General features: G+C 44.5%; 1 protein-coding gene across 3 annotated transcripts in view; it reads left to right on the forward strand.

Moving 5' to 3' along the window:
- Positions 1-16,278, forward strand: part of srgap1a (SLIT-ROBO Rho GTPase activating protein 1a) — a 109,363-nt gene that overhangs the window by 46,903 nt on the left and 46,182 nt on the right. The window lies entirely within an intron of this gene.

Below are 16,278 nucleotides of genomic sequence, written 5' to 3' on the forward strand. Positions count from 1 at the left end.
TTACGTGGCAAATCTGCACTGCCGAACGTTCTGCTTGGCCACCTCAATGCTGCTTGCAGCTTTAATTATTATTATTATTATTATTATTATTATTTTTCCGCCATGGGAGTCTATGGCAGCCCATAGAACCGTATGGTAAAAAGTTGTCAAATTTTGCACACAGCTTAAGGACAGTCTCAACTTTACTTTGACTGAGTTTCATGTAAGCACTAACCACGCTCTAGCGCCACCAACGGGTCAAAGTTTGAAGTACATTTGTGCATGTAACTTTTGAACCGTATGTCCGATTTTTGAAAACAAGGTATCCTCGGCATCCTTGGACCACGCCGGGTTCAACGCACCATATGGCGTCAATTTCGGCCATGATGGATTTTCCGCCATTTTGGATTTCATCAAAAACACGAAAAAAGTTTCAGCGGTCACAAATTTTGTCCGATTCTCACGAAAATTGGCACACACCGTCTTCTGACCAATGCGCACAAAAGTTATCAGAAGTCATCTTCAGATTCGAAACCGTTTGGCCGTAACAGCCAATCAAAATTGGCGGCGAAGGCGCCGTTTTCCATTTGAGCTCATATCTCGGCAACGTTTTGGTGCAATGAAACCAAATTTGGTACCACGCTTCCAGACTCTGTCCCAAGTGCACGATAAAAATCTGGTGTCATTTCTCCACTAGGGGGCGCTATAATTAGCAAAACATTGTTTTTGCTCATATCTCTTGATGCGTTTTTATTTGAAATGAAATTACGATATCCACAGATACCGTGGGTTGCCCCAGTGACAGTTCATGCCGACTTTTCGCGTTAGCCAATCGCAGTCGGCGGCAACGCCGCCAAACAGGAAGTTTTCTTATATCTCGGCGACGCTTTGACTTCCGAAGACCAAACTCGGTCACACGCTTCGACACTCCCCTAGAAGTGCGCAATGAAAATTTGGTGTCATTCGGCCACTAGGGGGCGATGTAATTAGCAAAATTGCGTTTTCGCTTATAACTTTTGACCCGTATGCCTGATATTCAAAAACTTGGTACTGTTGGACTCCTTGGATCATGCCGAGATCGACGATACCTATGATGTTAATTTCGCCCCATTGGAATTTCCGCCATTTTGGATTTTATCGAAAACACTTCAAAGTTTTCACGGGTCACAACTTTTGTCCGATCGACACCAAACTTCACACACGTCATCTACGGACCGTGCTTCATTAATGCGTTACTTTTTGTCTTCGGAACTAAAACCGTTCTCCCGTAACAGCCAATCGAAATTTGCGGCGAAGCCCCTAACAGGAAGTGAGCTCATATCTCAGCAGCCCTTGCGTGTATCAAAGCCAAACTCGGTACATGGACTCAGGACCCGATCAGGGGAACGCTCAATAAATTTTGGCGACCTATGACCTCTAGGGGGCGCTGCAATTAGCAACCATGCATTTTGGCCTGTAGCTGTTGATGTCTTTGGAATTAAAATGTACTAATGGTGTCTGGTTATACTGTTAGACGTCATTAGGCCGACCCACGTCAACTTGTGATGTCATCGTAATTGATTCGGCCGCCATATTGGATTTAATCAGAAACATCAAAACATTTTCACAGGTCACAAATTTCATCTGATCTTCACCAAAATTGGAACAGGCCATCTTCGGACCATGCCTTATCGATGTATTTGCTTTCTGGAACAACTGGCAAAAGCATTCGCCAAACAGGATCCTGGCTTTTTTGGCTCGAAACCTGCTGTGACTGCTTAATGCTTTATGTCTGATGCGACTGCATTGAGTTACATGGCAAATCTGCGCTGCCGAACTTCCTGCTTGGCCACCTCAATGCTGCTTGCAGCTTTAATTGGTGGCCAAGCAGCGAAGCTGCGTAGGACACCTATTGTGTTTCTACGTTTTCTTCCCTATTATTATTGGTGGCCAAGCAGCGAAGCTGCGTAGGACACCTATTGTGTTTCTACGTTTTCTTCCCTATTATTATTATTATTATTATTATTATTATTATTTTTCCGCCATGGGAGTCTATGGCAGCCCATAGAACCGTATGGTAAAAAGTTGTCAAATTTTGCACACAGCTTAAGGACAGTCTCAACTTTACATTGACTGAGTTTCATGTAAGCACTAACCACGCTCTAGCGCCACCAACGGGTCAAAGTTTGAAGTACATTTGTGCATGTAACTTTTGAACCGTATGTCCGATTTTTGAAAACAAGGTATCCTCGGCATCCTTGGACCACGCCGGGTTCAACGCACCATATGGCGTCAATTTCGGCCATGATGGATTTTCCGCCATTTTGGATTTCATCAAAAACACGAAAAAAGTTTCAGCGGTCACAAATTTTGTCCGATTCTCACGAAAATTGGCACACACCGTCTTCTGACCAATGCGCACAAAAGTTATCAGAAGTCATCTTCAGATTCGAAACCGTTTGGCCGTAACAGCCAATCAAAATTGGCGGCGAAGGCGCCGTTTTCCATTTGAGCTCATATCTCGGCAACGTTTTGGTGCAATGAAACCAAATTTGGTACCACGCTTCCAGACTCTGTCCCAAGTGCACGATAAAAATCTGGTGTCATTTCTCCACTAGGGGGCGCTATAATTAGCAAAACATTGTTTTTGCTCATATCTCTTGATGCGTTTTTATTTGAAATGAAATTACGATATCCACAGATACCGTGGGTTGCCCCAGTGACAGTTCATGCCGACTTTTCGCGTTAGCCAATCGCAGTCGGCGGCAACGCCGCCAAACAGGAAGTTTTCTTATATCTCGGCGACGCTTTGACTTCCGAAGACCAAACTCGGTCACACGCTTCGACACTCCCCTAGAAGTGCGCAATGAAAATTTGGTGTCATTCGGCCACTAGGGGGCGATGTAATTAGCAAAATTGCGTTTTCGCTTATAACTTTTGACCCGTATGCCTGATATTCAAAAACTTGGTACTGTTGGACTCCTTGGATCATGCCGAGATCGACGATACCTATGATGTTAATTTCGCCCCATTGGAATTTCCGCCATTTTGGATTTTATCGAAAACACTTCAAAGTTTTCACGGGTCACAACTTTTGTCCGATCGACACCAAACTTCACACACGTCATCTACGGACCGTGCTTCATTAATGCGTTACTTTTTGTCTTCGGAACTAAAACCGTTCTCCCGTAACAGCCAATCGAAATTTGCGGCGAAGCCCCTAACAGGAAGTGAGCTCATATCTCAGCAGCCCTTGCGTGTATCAAAGCCAAACTCGGTACATGGACTCAGGACCCGATCAGGGGAACGCTCAATAAATTTTGGCGACCTATGACCTCTAGGGGGCGCTGCAATTAGCAACCATGCATTTTGGCCTGTAGCTGTTGATGTCTTTGGAATTAAAATGTACTAATGGTGTCTGGTTATACTGTTAGACGTCATTAGGCCGACCCACGTCAACTTGTGATGTCATCGTAATTGATTCGGCCGCCATATTGGATTTAATCAGAAACATCAAAACATTTTCACAGGTCACAAATTTCATCTGATCTTCACCAAAATTGGAACAGGCCATCTTCGGACCATGCCTTATCGATGTATTTGCTTTCTGGAACAACTGGCAAAAGCATTCGCCAAACAGGATCCTGGCTTTTTTGGCTCGAAACCTGCTGTGACTGCTTAATGCTTTATGTCTGATGCGACTGCATTGAGTTACATGGCAAATCTGCGCTGCCGAACTTCCTGCTTGGCCACCTCAATGCTGCTTGCAGCTTTAATTATTATTATTATTCCGCCATGGGAGTCTATGGCAGCCCATAGAACCGTATGGTAAAAAGTTGTGAAATTTTGCACACAGCTTAAGGACAGTCTCAACTTTACTTTGACTGAGTTTCATGTAAGCACTAACCACGCTCTAGCGCCACCAACGGGTCAAAGTTTGAAGTACATTTGTGCATGTAACTTTTGAACCGTATGTCCGATTTTTGAAAACAAGGTATCCTCGGCATCCTTGGACCACGCCGAGTTCAACGCACCATATGGCGTCAATTTCCGTCATGATGGATTTTCCGCCATTTTGGATTTCATCAAAAACACGAAAAAAGTTTCAGCGGTCACAAATTTTGTCCGATTCTCACGAAAATTGGCACACACCGTCTTCTGACCAATGCGCACAAAAGTTATCAGAAGGAATCTTCAGATTCGAAACCGTTTGGCCGTAACAGCCAATCAAAATCGGCGGAGAAGGCGCCGTTTTCCATTTGAGCCCATATCTCGGCAACGCTTTGGTGCAATGAAACCAAATTTGGTACCACGCTTCCAGACTCTGTCCCAAGCGCACGATAAAAATCTGGTGTCATTTCTCCACTAGGGGCCGCTATAATTAGCAAAACATTGTTTTTGCTCATATCTCTTGATGCGTTTTTATTTGAAATGAAATTGCGATATCCGCAGATACCGTGGGTTGCCCCAGTGACAGTTCATGCCAACTTTTCGCGTTAGCCAATCGCAGTCGCCGGCAACGCCGCCAAACAGGAAGTTTTCTTATATCTCGGCGACGCTTTGACTTCCGAAGACCAAACTCGGTCACGCGCTTCGACACTCCGTTAGAAGTGCGCAATAACAATTTGGTGTCATTCGGCCACTAGGGGGCGATGTAATTAGCAAAATTGCGTTTTTCCTTATAACTTTTGACCCGTATGCCTGATATTCAAAAACTTGGTACTGTTGGACTCCTTGGATCATGCCGAGATCGACGATACCTATGATGTTAATTTCGCCCCATTGGAATTTCCGCCATTTTGGATTTAATCGAAAACACTTCAAAGTTTTCACGGGTCACAACTTTTGTCCGATCGACACCAAACTTCACACACGTCATCTACGGACCGTGCTTCATTAACGCGTTACTTTTTGTCTTCGGAACTAAAACCGTTCTCCCGTAACAGCCAATCGAAATTTGCGGCGAAGCCCCTAACAGGAAGTGAGCTCATATCTCATCAGCCCTTGCGTGTATCAAAGCCAAACTCGGTGCATGGACTCAGGACCCGATCAGGGGGACGCTCAAGAAATTTTGGCGACCTTTGACCTCTAGGGGGCGATGCAATTAGCAACCATGCATTTTGGCCTGCAGCTGTTGATGTGTTTGGAATTCAAATGTACTAATGGTGTCTGGTAATGCTGTTAGACGTCCTTAGGCCGACCCAGGTCAACTTGTGATGTCATCGTAATTGATTCGGCCGCCATATTGGATTTAATCAGAAACATCAAAACGTTTTCACAGGTCACAAATTTCATCTGATCTTCACCAAAATTGGAACAGGCCATCTTCGGACCATGCCTTATCAATGTATTTGCTTTCTGGAACAACTGGCAAAAGCATTCGCCAAACAGGATCCTGGCTTTTTTGGCTCGAAACCTGCTGTGACTGCTTAATGCTTTATGTCTGATGCGACTGCATTGAGTTACATGGCAAATCTGCGCTGCCGAACTTCCTGCTTGGCCACCTCAATGCTGCTTGCAGCTTTAATTATTATTATTATTATTATTATTATTTTTCCGCCATGGGAGTCTATGGCAGCCCATAGAACCGTATGGTAAAAAGTTGTCAAATTTTGCACACAGCTTAAGGACAGTCTCAACTTTACATTGACTGAGTTTCATGTAAGCACTAACCACGCTCTAGCGCCACCAACGGGTCAAAGTTTGAAGTACATTTGTGCATGTAACTTTTGAACCGTATGTCCGATTTTTGAAAACAAGGTATCCTCGGCATCCTTGGACCACGCCGGGTTCAACGCACCATATGGCGTCAATTTCGGCCATGATGGATTTTCCGCCATTTTGGATTTCATCAAAAACACGAAAAAAGTTTCAGCGGTCACAAATTCTGTCCGATTCTCACGAAAATTGGCACACACCGTCTTCTGACCAATGCGCACAAAAGTTATCAGAAGTCATCTTCAGATTCGAAACCGTTTGGCCGTAACAGCCAATCAAAATTGGCGGCGAAGGCGCCGTTTTCCATTTGAGCTCATATCTCGGCAACGTTTTGGTGCAATGAAACCAAATTTGGTACCACGCTTCCAGACTCTGTCCCAAGTGCACGATAAAAATCTGGTGTCATTTCTCCACTAGGGGGCGCTATAATTAGCAAAACATTGTTTTTGCTCATATCTCTTGATGCGTTTTTATTTGAAATGAAATTGCGATATCCACAGATACCGTGGGTTGCCCCAGTGACAGTTCATGCCGACTTTTCGCGTTAGCCAATCGCAGTCGGCGGCAACGCCGCCAAACAGGAAGTTTTCTTATATCTCAGCGACGCTTTGACTTCCGAAGACCAAACTCGGTCACACGCTTCGACACTCCCCTAGAAGTGCGCAATGAAAATTTGGTGTCATTCGGCCACTAGGGGGCGATGTAATTAGCAAAATTGCGTTTTCGCTTATAACTTTTGACCCGTATGCCTGATATTCAAAAACTTGGTACTGTTGGACTCCTTGGATCATGCCGAGATCGACGATACCTATGATGTTAATTTCGCCCCATTGGAATTTCCGCCATTTTGGATTTTATCGAAAACACTTCAAAGTTTTCACGGGTCACAACTTTTGTCCGATCGACACCAAACTTCACACACGTCATCTACGGACCGTGCTTCATTAATGCGTTACTTTTTGTCTTCGGAACTAAAACCGTTCTCCCGTAACAGCCAATCGAAATTTGCGGCGAAGCCCCTAACAGGAAGTGAGCTCATATCTCAGCAGCCCTTGCGTGTATCAAAGCCAAACTCGGTACATGGACTCAGGACCCGATCAGGGGAACGCTCAATAAATTTTGGCGACCCATGACCTCTAGGGGGCGCTGCAATTAGCAACCATGCATTTTGGCCTGTAGCTGTTGATGTCTTTGGAATTAAAATGTACTAATGGTGTCTGGTTATACTGTTAGACGTCATTAGGCCGACCCACGTCAACTTGTGATGTCATCGTAATTGATTCGGCCGCCATATTGGATTTAATCAGAAACATCAAAACATTTTCACAGGTCACAAATTTCATCTGATCTTCACCAAAATTGGAACAGGCCATCTTCGGACCATGCCTTATCGATGTATTTGCTTTCTGGAACAACTGGCAAAAGCATTCGCCAAACAGGATCCTGGCTTTTTTGGCTCGAAACCTGCTGTGACTGCTTAATGCTTTATGTCTGATGCGACTGCATTGAGTTACATGGCAAATCTGCGCTGCCGAACTTCCTGCTTGGCCACCTCAATGCTGCTTGCAGCTTTAATTATTATTGGTGGCCAAGCAGCGAAGCTGCGTAGGACACCTATTGTGTTTCTACGTTTTCTTCCCTATTATTATTATTATTATTGGTGGCCAAGCAGCGAAGCTGCGTAGGACACCTATTGTGTTTCTACGTTTTCTTCCCTATTATTATTATTATTATTATTATTATTATTATTATTATTATTTTTCCGCCATGGGAGTCTATGGCAGCCCATAGAACCGTATGGTAAAAAGTTGTCAAATTTTGCACACAGCTTAAGGACAGTCTCAACTTTACATTGACTGAGTTTCATGTAAGCACTAACCACGCTCTAGCGCCACCAACGGGTCAAAGTTTGAAGTACATTTGTGCATGTAACTTTTGAACCGTATGTCCGATTTTTGAAAACAAGGTATCCTCGGCATCCTTGGACCACGCCGGGTTCAACGCACCATATGGCGTCAATTTCGGCCATGATGGATTTTCCGCCATTTTGGATTTCATCAAAAACACGAAAAAAGTTTCAGCGGTCACAAATTTTGTCCGATTCTCACGAAAATTGGCACACACCGTCTTCTGACCAATGCGCACAAAAGTTATCAGAAGTCATCTTCAGATTCGAAACCGTTTGGCCGTAACAGCCAATCAAAATTGGCGGCGAAGGCGCCGTTTTCCATTTGAGCTCATATCTCGGCAACGTTTTGGTGCAATGAAACCAAATTTGGTACCACGCTTCCAGACTCTGTCCCAAGTGCACGATAAAAATCTGGTGTCATTTCTCCACTAGGGGGCGCTATAATTAGCAAAACATTGTTTTTGCTCATATCTCTTGATGCGTTTTTATTTGAAATGAAATTACGATATCCACAGATACCGTGGGTTGCCCCAGTGACAGTTCATGCCGACTTTTCGCGTTAGCCAATCGCAGTCGGCGGCAACGCCGCCAAACAGGAAGTTTTCTTATATCTCGGCGACGCTTTGACTTCCGAAGACCAAACTCGGTCACACGCTTCGACACTCCCCTAGAAGTGCGCAATGAAAATTTGGTGTCACTCGGCCACTAGGGGGCGATGTAATTAGCAAAATTGCGTTTTCGCTTATAACTTTTGACCCGTATGCCTGATATTCAAAAACTTGGTACTGTTGGACTCCTTGGATCATGCCGAGATCGACGATACCTATGATGTTAATTTCGCCCCATTGGAATTTCCGCCATTTTGGATTTTATCGAAAACACTTCAAAGTTTTCACGGGTCACAACTTTTGTCCGATCGACACCAAACTTCACACACGTCATCTACGGACCGTGCTTCATTAATGCGTTACTTTTTGTCTTCGGAACTAAAACCGTTCTCCCGTAACAGCCAATCGAAATTTGCGGCGAAGCCCCTAACAGGAAGTGAGCTCATATCTCAGCAGCCCTTGCGTGTATCAAAGCCAAACTCGGTACATGGACTCAGGACCCGATCAGGGGAACGCTCAATAAATTTTGGCGACCTATGACCTCTAGGGGGCGCTGCAATTAGCAACCATGCATTTTGGCCTGTAGCTGTTGATGTCTTTGGAATTAAAATGTACTAATGGTGTCTGGTTATACTGTTAGACGTCATTAGGCCGACCCACGTCAACTTGTGATGTCATCGTAATTGATTCGGCCGCCATATTGGATTTAATCAGAAACATCAAAACATTTTCACAGGTCACAAATTTCATCTGATCTTCACCAAAATTGGAACAGGCCATCTTCGGACCATGCCTTATCGATGTATTTGCTTTCTGGAACAACTGGCAAAAGCATTCGCCAAACAGGATCCTGGCTTTTTTGGCTCGAAACCTGCTGTGACTGCTTAATGCTTTATGTCTGATGCGACTGCATTGAGTTACATGGCAAATCTGCGCTGCCGAACTTCCTGCTTGGCCACCTCAATGCTGCTTGCAGCTTTAATTATTATTATTGGTGGCCAAGCAGCGAAGCTGCGTAGGACACCTATTGTGATTGTACGTTTTCTTCCCTATTATTATTATTATTATTCCGCCATGGGAGTCTATGGCAGCCCATAGAACCGTATGGTAAAAAGTTGTCAAATTTTGCACACAGCTTAAGGACAGTCTCAACTTTACTTTGACTGAGTTTCATGTAAGCACTAACCACGCTCTAGCGCCACCAACGGGTCAAAGTTTGAAGTACATTTGTGCATGTAACTTTTGAACCGTATGTCCGATTTTTGAAAACAAGGTATCTTCGGCATCCTTGGACCAAGCCGAGTTCAACGCACCATATGGCGTCAATTTCCGTCATGATGGATTTTCCGCCATTTTGGATTTCATCAAAAACACGAAAAAAGTTTCAGCGGTCACAAATTTTGTCCGATTCTCACGAAAATTGGCACAGACCGTCTTCTGACCAATGCGCACAAAAGTTATCAGAAGGAATCTTCAGATTCGAAACCGTTTGGCCGTAACAGCCAATCAAAATTGGCGGCGAAGGCGCCGTTTTCCATTTGAGCCCATATCTCGGCAACGCTTTGGTGCAATGAAACCAAATTTGGTACCACGCTTCCAGACTCTGTCTTAAGGGCACGGCAAAAATCTGGTGTCCTGTTGCCACTAGGGGGCGCTATAATTAGCAAAACATTGTTTTTGCTCATATCTCTTGATGCGTTTTTATTTGAAATGAAATTGTGATATCCGCACATACCGTGGGTTGCCCCATTGACAGTTCATGCCAACTTTTCGCGTTAGCCAATCGCAGTCGGCGGCAACGCCGCCAAACAGGAAGTTTTCTTATATCTCGGCGACGCTTTGACTTCCGAAGACCAAACTCGGTCACGGGCTTCGACACTCCCTCAGAAGTGCGCAATAAAAATTCGGTGTCATTCGGCCACTAGGGGGCGATGTAATTAGCAAAATTGCGTTTTTGCTTATAACTTTTGACCCCTATGCCTGATATTCAAAAACTTGGTACTGTTGGACTCCTTGGATCATGCCGAGATCGACGATACCTATGATGTTAATTTCGCCCCATTGGAATTTCCGCCATTTTGGATTTTATCGAAAACACTTCAAAGTTTTCACGGGTCACAACTTTTGTCCGATCGACACCAAACTTCACACACGTCATCTACGGACCGTGCTTCATTAACGCATTACTTTTTGTCTTCGGAACTAAAACCGTTCTCCCGTAACAGCCAATCGAAATTTGCGGCGAAGCCCCTAACAGGAAGTGAGCTCATATCTCAGCAGCCCTTGCGTGTATCAAAGCCAAACTCTGTGCATGGACTCAGGACCCGATCAGGGGAACGCTCAAGAAATTTTGGCGACCTTTGACCTCTAGGGGGCGCTGCAATTAGCAACCATGCATTTTGGCCTGCAGCTGTTGATGTGTTTGGAATTAAAATGTACTAATGGTGTCTGGTAATACTGTTAGACGTCCTCAGGCCGACCCACGTCAACTTGTGATGTCATCGTAATTGATTCGGCCGCCATATTGGATTTAATCAGAAACATCAAAACGTTTTCACAGGTCACAAATTTCATCTGATCTTCACCAAAATTGGAACAGGCCATCTTCGGACCATGCCTTATCAGTGCATTGCTTTCTGGAACAATTGGCAAAAGCATTCGCCAAACAGGAAGTGACCTTTTATCTCAACCGATCCTGGCTTTTTTGGCTCGAAACCTGCTGTGACTGCTTAATGCTTTATGTCTGATGCGACTGCATTGAGTTACATTGCAAATCTGCACTGCTGAACTTTCTGCTTGGCCACCTCAATGCTGCTTGCAGCTTTAATTATTATTATTATTATTTTTCCGCCATGGGAGTCTATGGCAGCCCATAGAACCGTATGGTAAAAAGTTGTCAAATTTTGCACACAGCTTAAGGACAGTCTCAACTTTACATTGACTGAGTTTCATGTAAGCACTAACCACGCTCTAGCGCCACCAACGGGTCAAAGTTTGAAGTACATTTGTGCATGTAACTTTTGGACCGTATGTCCGATTTTTGAAAACAAGGTATCCTCGGCATCCTTGGACCACGCCGGGTTCAACGCACCATATGGCGTCAATTTCGGCCATGATGGATTTTCCGCCATTTTGGATTTCATCAAAAACACGAAAAAAGTTTCAGCGGTCACAAATTTTGTCCGATTCTCACGAAAATTGGCACACACCGTCTTCTGACCAATGCGCACAAAAGTTATCAGAAGTCATCTTCAGATTCGAAACCGTTTGGCCGTAACAGCCAATCAAAATTGGCGGCGAAGGCGCCGTTTTCCATTTGAGCTCATATCTCGGCAACGTTTTGGTGCAATGAAACCAAATTTGGTACCACGCTTCCAGACTCTGTCCCAAGTGCACGATAAAAATCTGGTGTCATTTCTCCACTAGGGGGCGCTATAATTAGCAAAACATTGTTTTTGCTCATATCTCTTGATGCGTTTTTATTTGAAATGAAATTACGATATCCACAGATACCGTGGGTTGCCCCAGTGACAGTTCATGCCGACTTTTCGCGTTAGCCAATCGCAGTCGGCGGCAACGCCGCCAAACAGGAAGTTTTCTTATATCTCGGCGACGCTTTGACTTCCGAAGACCAAACTCGGTCACACGCTTCGACACTCCCCTAGAAGTGCGCAATGAAAAGTTGGTGTCACTCGGCCACTAGGGGGCGATGTAATTAGCAAAATTGCGTTTTCGCTTATAACTTTTGACCCGTATGCCTGATATTCAAAAAATTGGTACTGTTGGACTCCTTGGATCATGCCGAGATCGACGATACCTATGATGTTAATTTCGCCCCATTGGAATTTCCGCCATTTTGGATTTTATCGAAAACACTTCAAAGTTTTCACGGGTCACAACTTTTGTCCGATCGACACCAAACTTCACACACGTCATCTACGGACCGTGCTTCATTAATGCGTTACTTTTTGTCTTCGGAACTAAAACCGTTCTCCCGTAACAGCCAATCGAAATTTGCGGCGAAGCCCCTAACAGGAAGTGAGCTCATATCTCAGCAGCCCTTGCGTGTATCAAAGCCAAACTCGGTACATGGACTCAGGACCCGATCAGGGGAACGCTCAATAAATTTTGGCGACCTATGACCTCTAGGGGGCGCTGCAATTAGCAACCATGCATTTTGGCCTGTAGCTGTTGATGTCTTTGGAATTAAAATGTACTAATGGTGTCTGGTTATACTGTTAGACGTCATTAGGCCGACCCACGTCAACTTGTGATGTCATCGTAATTGATTCGGCCGCCATATTGGATTTAATCAGAAACATCAAAACATTTTCACAGGTCACAAATTTCATCTGATCTTCACCAAAATTGGAACAGGCCATCTTCGGACCATGCCTTATCGATGTATTTGCTTTCTGGAACAACTGGCAAAAGCATTCGCCAAACAGGATCCTGGCTTTTTTGGCTCGAAACCTGCTGTGACTGCTTAATGCTTTATGTCTGATGCGACTGCATTGAGTTACATGGCAAATCTGCGCTGCCGAACTTCCTGCTTGGCCACCTCAATGCTGCTTGCAGCTTTAATTATTATTATTATTATTATTATTTTTCCGCCATGGGAGTCTATGGCAGCCCATAGAACCGTATGGTAAAAAGTTGTCAAATTTTGCACACAGCTTAAGGACAGTCTCAACTTTACATTGACTGAGTTTCATGTAAGCACTAACCACGCTCTAGCGCCACCAACGGGTCAAAGTTTGAAGTACATTTGTGCATGTAACTTTTGAACCGTATGTCCGATTTTTGAAAACAAGGTATCCTCGGCATCCTTGGACCACGCCGGGTTCAACGCACCATATGGCGTCAATTTCGGCCATGATGGATTTTCCGCCATTTTGGATTTCATCAAAAACACGAAAAAAGTTTCAGCGGTCACAAATTTTGTCCGATTCTCACGAAAATTGGCACACACCGTCTTCTGACCAATGCGCACAAAAGTTATCAGAAGTCATCTTCAGATTCGAAACCGTTTGGCCGTAACAGCCAATCAAAATTGGCGGCGAAGGCGCCGTTTTCCATTTGAGCTCATATCTCGGCAACGTTTTGGTGCAATGAAACCAAATTTGGTACCACGCTTCCAGACTCTGTCCCAAGTGCACGATAAAAATCTGGTGTCATTTCTCCACTAGGGGGCGCTATAATTAGCAAAACATTGTTTTTGCTCATATCTCTTGATGCGTTTTTATTTGAAATGAAATTACGATATCCGCACATACCGTGGGTTGCCCCGGTGACAGTTCATGCCGACTTTTCGCGTTAGCCAATCGCAGTCGGCGGCAACGCCGCCAAACAGGAAGTTTTCTTATATCTCGGCGACGCTTTGACTTCCGAAGACCAAACTCGGTCACACGCTTCGACACTCCCCTAGAAGTGCGCAATGAAAATTTGGTGTCATTCGGCCACTAGGGGGCGATGTAATTAGCAAAATTGCGTTTTCGCTTATAACTTTTGACCCGTATGCCTGATATTCAAAAACTTGGTACTGTTGGACTCCTTGGATCATGCCGAGATCGACGATACCTATGATGTTAATTTCGCCCCATTGGAATTTCCGCCATTTTGGATTTTATCGAAAACACTTCAAAGTTTTCACGGGTCACAACTTTTGTCCGATCGACACCAAACTTCACACACGTCATCTACGGACCGTGCTTCATTAATGCGTTACTTTTTGTCTTCGGAACTAAAACCGTTCTCCCGTAACAGCCAATCGAAATTTGCGGCGAAGCCCCTAACAGGAAGTGAGCTCATATCTCAGCAGCCCTTGCGTGTATCAAAGCCAAACTCGGTACATGGACTCAGGACCCGATCAGGGGAACGCTCAATAAATTTTGGCGACCTATGACCTCTAGGGGGCGCTGCAATTAGCAACCATGCATTTTGGGCTGTAGCTGTTGATGTCTTTGGAATTAAAATGTACTAATGGTGTCTGGTTATACTGTTAGACGTCATTAGGCCGACCCACGTCAACTTGTGATGTCATCGTAATTGATTCGGCCGCCATATTGGATTTAATCAGAAACATCAAAACATTTTCACAGGTCACAAATTTCATCTGATCTTCACCAAAATTGGAACAGGCCATCTTCGGACCATGCCTTATCGATGTATTTGCTTTCTGGAACAACTGGCAAAAGCATTCGCCAAACAGGATCCTGGCTTTTTTGGCTCGAAACCTGCTGTGACTGCTTAATGCTTTATGTCTGATGCGACTGCATTGAGTTACATGGCAAATCTGCGCTGCCGAACTTCCTGCTTGGCCACCTCAATGCTGCTTGCAGCTTTAATTATTCTTGTAATTTCAACAGTTTCATTTACTTCCTCAGAGTTGGCATACTATAAGCGTCCTATAGAAACAGCCCACGCTGAAGCTCATGGCAGCAGAATGATTCTGTTTTTGATGGCAATCGAAGAGCGATTTGAGCAAAGGCACCAGCCACCACCAGTTGCTGTTTGTTTTCGGCAGCTCAGTTTCTGCACAGCCCCTGATGGCTGTATCCTCTTGCGAGGCCAGTGTAGCTGCAGCTGCAGCCTCAGCGTCTCTCTGTCGGATTGCTTCCTGCTCTTTCCGCTTCAAAAAATAAATACACTGGCCATCTACTGAGGCAGCCAGCACACTGTAAAAAAAAAAAAAAATCTCTCCCATAACATCCTCCGCACTTATTTTAAAAGATTACAGTTTTGCTTCTAGATCCGTAGTTAGTTGGTAAAACAAGCAAATGTCAGATTTTGATTGACGTCTAGAGCGCCCTTTTTGGATTCCTAGTGACGGACACTACAACAACAAGCTGAAACGGCTCGTAGTGTTTCTGAGAACCAGTGACATAACAAATTTTAAAGCTGAACACAGAGAACAATAAAAAAAAAAAAAAAAAAAGATGAATAAATAAATAAATAAAAATAAGAAAGATCACATGAATTTCATCCCATGTTCAGGTGCTGAATTAGATAAAGCCTTTAATTGACCAACAAGGTTAGTCTGTGTCCCCTTCAGTCAGTTCAAATACTTACTGGAAATGTCCTGCCTAATCCTGCCAGCGGGCTGCTTTTCCCCTAGAGACACATTGCATCAAATCAAATTGACTTAATTCTTTTGTACAGCAGGTACAAAATGGTCTCATGTGGATAGAGAGTCTTCAAGAAAAAGCAAAGAACTGCTGTTGAAGTCTAGGAGATTATTCTGTACAATTCTGTGGAGGATCAGGTCAGTGAGCACCTGGACATTATCCACTGGCACATGCATGCAAGTGTGCATGAATTAATAAACGCATACATGTGCCGTTGTCACATGTCCAGGTTCAGTTGCATGGAGTAGAAAAATTGCATTCCTCAGTATGTATTGCAGAAAGGGTTTCTGGTAATTGCTCTTTGTGTGTCGCTGTCCCACAGAGCTGCTGCTGCAACTCTGCGACTATATCACTTACTTTCTAATTCTCTAGTTTTTCTATCCCCTACACGTGTCCTGTAGCCTGGACATGTCACCACTACATCCCTCAGCTTTTAGCCTCATCAGTCAATTTACATTCACAGTTTCCTGGTCTCTTTTTCAAAATTAACGCCGTCAGATGTTTTTCATGTCAACGCGTGTTGCTCTGCCGCAATCAAACGTAGTTTGCTTCCTGTTTTTGCAGAGTCTCGGGAACATTTCAGCCGCTTGGAATGTTTGTATCAGTTATTCATCTGCTTAGTTTTGCACTTCCAGCAGATGTGGTGCCCGTTACTGAAGGTTGGTTCAGGGCTAGGTCACTTGCCGAGTGCAGAGTTTCACCTGTTGCGTTGACAAGTGCTGCCTGTCTATGCAAACTAACTTTGTGACGGGGGGGAGAGCAGAGGCGAGTCTCCATATGGTTCCTGCAAGACTTGACCTCCAGACCCAGCCTTAAAGCCTCTCCCAGACGCACTCACACAAGCACACACCCCCATGCACAGGCTCTCATATGCTGTGCTGCTTTTTCACAGGCAGGAGGAATGTTACAGATTAACCCAGAGGAAGTCCGCCTGCAGGCCAGTGCTTACACAGGGCCC

The sequence above is a fragment of the Chelon labrosus genome (assembly GCF_963514085.1).
Source record: "Chelon labrosus genome assembly, chromosome: 11".
NCBI classification, from domain to species: domain Eukaryota; kingdom Metazoa; phylum Chordata; class Actinopteri; order Mugiliformes; family Mugilidae; genus Chelon; species Chelon labrosus.